The sequence below is a fragment of the Amblyomma americanum genome, chromosome 1, assembly GCF_052857255.1.
Source record: "Amblyomma americanum isolate KBUSLIRL-KWMA chromosome 1, ASM5285725v1, whole genome shotgun sequence".
Taxonomy (NCBI): Eukaryota; Metazoa; Arthropoda; class Arachnida; order Ixodida; family Ixodidae; genus Amblyomma; species Amblyomma americanum.
The window spans coordinates 161,787,643-161,794,802 of NC_135497.1; positions in this window are offsets into that span (position 1 = coordinate 161,787,643).

The window sequence follows — 7,160 nt, forward strand, 5'->3', positions numbered from 1 at the left end:
CAAGCCGATACAGCTTGTGGACTTTTTATTGAAATAAAGTTGTTGTATTCTGACGCGTGGCACTGTTTGCAAGCTGGTGCATTAATGTGCCAAACGCCCTTTATTACGAAAAAGTCCAAAAAAAAAACAACTGCTCGGCCGTCCAACTCTTTAAATCTGCCAAGTGTCATTTCATTGTTTCCAGGTTCGCTGTCTATTTCTCTCCTCAGGTGCAAGAAAAGCGGTATTATCTCATGATTAACATGAACTAAAATGGAAGTTGGTGCCAGCCCATCACGAAGCAAATAATGGAAACCTCCTGCACTCAACAATGGTCAGTTACTAGCTTGCGTCCATCCCTGGGCGACCTTCAAAAGCCGGCATATAGGTGTCATAAGTTCCTGCCAGACTCGAGTTATTCTAATACGCAAAAAAGCTTTGACAGCAGGTTACGTACACCAAGAGCTTTAGGAACACCTTAATCCCTCGGTTACCGAAACGCGCACACACCAACTCACCTTTTCTCAGTATCCCTTCAACACCAGATGGCGCAACTTACATCTCTCCTACACCCCTAGGAGCCAAACAACCGTTATGAATCGTGGAAACAATCAACGATGACCATTGCATAGTTCTAGAAGACTAGCTTCTGTATTAAAAAAACGGCACTGGACTGAGGAATTACTGCCTATCTCAGTCACATCTCAGTACAGAGGAAAGTGTTATTCACTCTCACCCACGTAACGTGAGCCAAGGCAGAAAAAAGAAAAATTGGCACGTCTCTTGAGAGTGGTACTGAAAAAGTATTGCAGGTTGGTGTTGGCTTATCTAGAATTACACTCTTTCTTGCAGTAAGAAACGAATTTTGAACCACAACAAATGGGCGAAATATTGCCATGAGAACGTTTGCTGAGGATGAGGACGTCTTGGCAACGGTCAGCAAGCGATCTTTGCTAAACTTGGGTTGTTCAGTACGGGCCGGTGCTCAGCTGACGGACATTTTGAATTTCGCGCAGCGTGTTCGAAGCGCTAGAAAAAAAAATCGTAACAAAGCTCTCACTGTTCAAATCAGGCCTTAAGAGTCTTGCGGTGGCCAACGGGGTTTATATAAAAGCGCACATGTGGCGGTTATATCTAACGCACGCGTGCCATAAGTGCTTATAAAGTTAATTTTCGGCTTAGGTACGGTAGTTTAGGATAGGTGACCTACATGCGCCAGGCGGCTGCCGCATGCAGTGTTTTGATACTCGCACAACGCGCTCGTTGTTTCAAAGCATACCTCAAGTTAACCCCCCCAGCATTTTTGCGTGGCCGTGAACGTTATGCAGAATGACCACGAGAAAGCGGGTTTCATACAGGCTTCGCTAGAGCTACGCATTGGTACTAGGATCATCGTCGCGGTAGCATCAGTTGCTGCGGAGCAAACCGCTCAGCCTGGCCGAGGAGTCCGGCTGCAAAACCTATAACGCAAATCAGGCCAAGGGATTAGTTTTTGTGGTCGTTCCTGATTCTGATGGCTTGCGGCGCAAGCAAAACAGCGTGTGCAGCAGCATGGTGCCTCCTCGTGAAACTAGTCGGAAAGAATGTCGCATAGGCCATGCAACCATGTCCATGCTAAGGAAAAGTGGGTCTGGTGTTCGCTGGTTGTGGCTGAGGGAGAGAAAAGTGGTGCATACAAGCGGTGAGAACGACAAAAAAAAAAGCGCTCCGCTATCTTCTTTACATAGCACGCTTCTTCCGCTTCTATCTTTTTCGCGGTCGTGTAGTAAGGCGGCGTTTACTTGCTCGTGAAGAGAAATTTTGTAGCGAACTTGTTGCGTGCACAAATAACTTGTATGGGAGCCATTTATGGCAACGTCATCGCACAGGAACAGAGCTGTTTGTCTATAAAAGTCATTGTGGTGTTCGCAAGCTTAGTGCGTTAAAAATGAACCGGTCACTACAAGACTGGCCCGAGCAGTTTGCGGGCAGAGCTTTGACACTTTTATGTCACTGGTGGCGCCCCGAGTCTCAGATAAGTGGGAACCCCCCTCCCTCGGAGAGCCAACAGTGTCGCATGAACTCGACATCGATTCCCACTGCAATTGGAAGGATAGCTGACCAATACGCTCTTTGTTTCTGACGCGCTCTTGATAGCAAACTAGTGCCCTCATGAACATGATTGAATGTTTTGCGAAACGGGTGAGCTTAGAAACGAATATCAAGCAGAACAAAAATCAAGCAGGACACAGGAAAAATATCGAGCGTCGTCCTGTGTCACTCTCTGTGTCTGCGTCCTTCCGTTGGTTTGTTTTCCCCCTTAGAATTGTGTACCGACTGGCCCAGCTCTCCACCCTACTGAATAAAAATAAAAGCGAGCAGTTCGTGCTTCCTCGCGGTAACTTAAGTTTCAATGAAGGTATTTTTTGCTGTATTTATTGTTATCTGGATTACTAAAGTAATATGTGGTAGTTAACACAGAGTCCATGACAGATTATTTAAGCTTAATGATCGTGTGTTGCTCGTCTTGGAGAGTTTTGTTTAAAGTAAATAAAATTATGAAATCCAGAAGGCTGTGCTAGGCGCATCGTCAATATGTCAGGCTGATAAACTGCGGCTTTGTCAGACAGAGTTCAGCGATGCACTAAGAAATACGGGAAGCGCTTGCGCCGTTTAACTGGCTACAGTGATCCAGTTTGATGACACAAAATATTTGCAATTTATTTTTCTTCATCAAACGTTCAAGCTGGTCCTGATCTTCAGTACATCTTGCGCCAGGACAATGCACTCGAAATGAAGAATAAGAAAACTTGGTGCAAAAGTTGGTGTCATGTGGGACTCGATGTCCGGCATCTTTGTCCTGTTGTTTTAGTGCCATTTTTGCAATCGAATAACGATCGATTTTCACGTCGCTTTTCTATCGTCATATTCATAATTAAGATTTGAAACATGTAGAATTTTTTTTTCGCACTCTGCTTCAGTCAGCTTATATAAAAGGTTCGTAATTAGGCGGATGCAGACGCAGCCTACATTTTACCTTTCGGGTTTTTGGTGCCGTCACTGTCAGCTCTAAGCGATTCGAATGCGAGGCTTTATTAGTCCTCGATAAGCTTCTTCCCAAATTTATTTAACCTTTGATCCTAACTGCTAGGGATTGTGGTCTGTAAGCAAAAGGAAGGTTGAAAATAAAAGAATAAAGAAAACTGCCCTCTCAGCACGCTATAGCCAAGCTATGTGAGGACAGCGTCTCCAAGGAGCGCGTGTCGAACGACAAACAGCAGCTTGGCGTCAGATTTGATTGCAGGCGGACCAAAACGAAATATGTTGTTTTAATTTTCGAATACGTGAGACATGATGAGGAGAGATTCGTATCTTTGTGATGAGTTGCGAACAGAAAAGAACAATTGAGTAGCAAAAATTGTGTAATTGACGCAGACCATGCTTTTGTGATGCTAAATTAAAAAAAAAACGAAATAAAATTGCAATGGGGACAAATATGGTGAAGGCGTTCTTTCGCTCACGGCGCAAACCTTTGTGTACAGCGTGGATATCTATCGCAAGCTTTGAATCTTCGCCTGCCGTTGTGACTATGTTCGTGTATGGTTGGTAACACGCGGTCGCAATTGCATTTTATGAATTGGTGAAGAATGAGTCCTTTCAAACGTGAAGTAAATAATGTGATGAAATACGAACTAAAATTACAGAGTATCATAGAAAATCAACATATAGCGAGGGTGAAATGTAAAGAAGGACGCGTAATTAAGTCAACATTATGTTGCAGAAATGCCTGTAGCGTTTGAAAACCTAAATGTTCTTGAAAACCACGACTGCTCTGACCGCCCGGATTGCCTTGGGGTGTTAATCTGAAAGAAAGCAAAGCGTGGGAACGAAATCAGAAAATGCACCAGAAACAATTTCTTGTAAATAAGAGGACACACCAGTTTTCCTAAAGGAAGTGGCCTTCGCTGACGTAAGTATATCTCGTTGGCTAAGTTCTTGCGGCGTGTTACAACCACAGATGAAGGAGGCAGCGTTAACGACTACGTAAACGTTATGTCCAGCACGTAGCTTGCCGAAACAGACATGCGTAGTGGACTGTTTCGGTTCAGCCGTGACAACTGTAGTACCCTCATCATGCGCTCAAACCTTGTTACATGGTTTGAGTGCAAACTTTAAAGACAGATACGCCGCCCTCCGTATAGCCTGGTTAGATCGCTTTCAGAGGAATCGGTTGTGTCAACTTCAGACTGCCACATCAGGGGCCAAATCAAAGCCGGAATGCAGCGTTCAAGCCCCCTGAGAAAATCGCGACACTTAGATGCAGCCGACGTGTTCTCCTGGGGTCCCAAGTTTGCTGTAGCACTTCGTGCGAGTGATTGTTCCTCGTACGCGTCTCGCGTTCTTTTCCGCGTTATTCGCGCCTTATTCGACTATAGTTTGACGCTCCCATGAAAGTAGACCAATTTACTTCGCATTGTTATGGGCGTAATAAAAGAAATAAAACATTCCTTTGGAATGCTGCTACGGAAAAAAGCATAATGAGCGAAGTCACGCAGTATCGTTCGGTAGTGTATAAATGCAAGCCGACTTTAAATTAGTGATGATAAGCTAAAACGTACACTTTCAGAGGCTATTATTTCTCTCATGGTAAAGGTAGGGGGAAGGGGGGGGGGACGTTGGACCAGAAGTGTGGATTTTTAACCTCACGTATTTTCTAATGCTCGTCAAGCGAGGCATAAGGAGTTTGGACTAGCATTTATTTGCGGACACTGCAGCAACAGAAGAAAACGACTTGAAGCCAGGTTAAAAACCAGCTAAAAAGCTGACAGGCTGTGCTGGCTACTCTTGTCGGTCCAAGTGTATCTTCATGAGAGTATTTCGCATTCAGATCGCATGGCTCGCAGATATCTCTTTCAGCAAAGGATGTAGGCAAAGCGCACAAATGTAAAACAAATCCACGCTCACCTGGCTCAAATCAAGCCCATAAATTGGGTTTTCCACGACAACTTGACGTTTTACCTCGCTGAAAAAAAAATATCAATCGCATAAAATAGAAATAGAAGACGAAGCTGTGCTTATTAGCGCTTAGTGTGACAGCGTTGGAAACCATCAAATGAAGACTTAACGAAACTCGCACAAGGTATGCCTAAGATGTCTGCCACATGCAGGATAGAAAGAGAGCTACGATGTGAAAGCTTTACGTGCACTTCACGCCAGCTTTGCTGTGAAAGATCCATTAATAATATTACAGCACACACTTTATAAAGAAATAGCAGTAATGCGCGGTGAAACCCAAGTGAGATTAAGTGCTACCCAGATATGGTGTCCTTCCGCAGAAGAACCCACAGACAAAAATCTCCAGACACGGATAAGTGCAAAATGTAGATTGTAACGCATTCCTGCATTTCAAAGATATCTGCAGCAAGTTAAGGGAACCGCTGTCGTTTGCAAGCCGGCCGGCCTTGCTAGGAAAAAGGGAGGGGGGGTGCAAACGACTCACATCTCGTTGCTCCTCTTCTTTCGAGGATAAACAGCTATGCCTACGGTGGAGGCGAGGATGACCAGCACCAACACGGGAGCGACATAAGCTCTAGAATTATATGCAGTGCCATCACATACACGCAGGCTTATGTGATGACACGCCTCAGAGCTGAAAATTTGCTCCTTGTCCTCCGGACCAGATATGCCAATGTATGCTTGCGAAGTGTGATTACATGGAAGGAAATAAGTCTGGTAAAGCTGCAACCTAAACTTGTATTGCTACAACCTTAATAAAAAATTTTGTGCAAAACTTGAAGATCCATTCATGGCTAGTTTTCCAGAGCAATGGTGTACTCGTCCTGATACACAGAAGTCAGCGCAGTTTTCGCATATTCCAGCGCACCTTCGTCGGTCAGGAAAGATGTCGTCTGCAGTAGTACAATGAAGCACTTGTTTTGAAAGCAGTGTTGGAAGAAAGTCTCTGTGCAATAAGGTTCTGTCGCATATTTCGCATATTGCCGCCACCGCATATTTGTACCGATGCTGGGCATCCATATCAAAGAGAAAGAAAACCCCTTTTATGGCGAGCTATGCAGAGCCTGCGAGTACAAGCGGGTTAATGCAGCAGACAACGTGCAAAAGAAACGCGGTGCCTTTTTAGTAAGCGCGCAAGTGTGGGGCACACGTTACAGTAACTGAATTACTGTTATGAAATTACACTAATTTAACGGCTTTCCCCTAGAGTGTGTATTTTAATGCATTGCCTTTATGGTCGAGCAATTTAGTGATGTAATGTGTTACTTAACAGCATAATTTCGCAGAAAAACTGATTTATTTACTTTAGAAATTACTTTTCCCTAAAATGGATTGCTGTCTTTCGTGTCGGCAAAGCTTTGCTCTCTTTCATGCTGAATAGGGCGCCTCGAAAACCGATACAAAACGCTAAGGCGCCTGTGTGCTGTGCGATTTCATTGCACGTTAAAGATCCCCAGGTGGTCGAAATGATTCCGGAGCCCTCCACTACGGCACCTCTTTCTTCCTTTCTTCTTTTACTCCCTCCTTTATCCGTTCTCTTACGGCGCGTTTCAGATGTCGGCCGATTTGTGATACAGATACTGCGCCATTTCCCTTCCCCATAAACCAATTATTATTATTATTATTATTATTATTATTATTATTATTATTAAAACAGGTACAATGTGCGGGAACCCTAGACTTGTGCAACGGCAGGAGTTGAGTTGAGTGGTTGTAAACTACCGGTGGGATTAGCCTTGCAGTTGCTGCCGGCAATTGCTCCACCGTAGCGACACTTATATAGAAATCACAGAAACACTGTCCGCAAAAAAACCCAAATAGACACTCCTGACGTCACCATGTGAAGGCCAAATCCGTGTCCTGCAGGTAAAGTAGAAGAAGGCGAGAAGCATCCCTTCTACTCGACTGGCTCCCGCGCGGGAAAACGATGTCCTGAAGAGAACTGTGAGGAACTCCTGCCTTCTTGAGAGATCCGAATAACACAGCCCGTTCCGCGTTGTACAAAGTACAGCACAAGAGGTAATGTTCTATGTCACCACACACACCACACGTTGAACACAATGATGACAACGCTAGGCCAGTCTTATACATCCACGCCGGCGTACGGGCAGAATCCGTGCGAACGCGGTGCAGCAAAGTGGCTTGGTACCTTTTGGGACCCTTGGTAACACATGGCTGATGAGGAG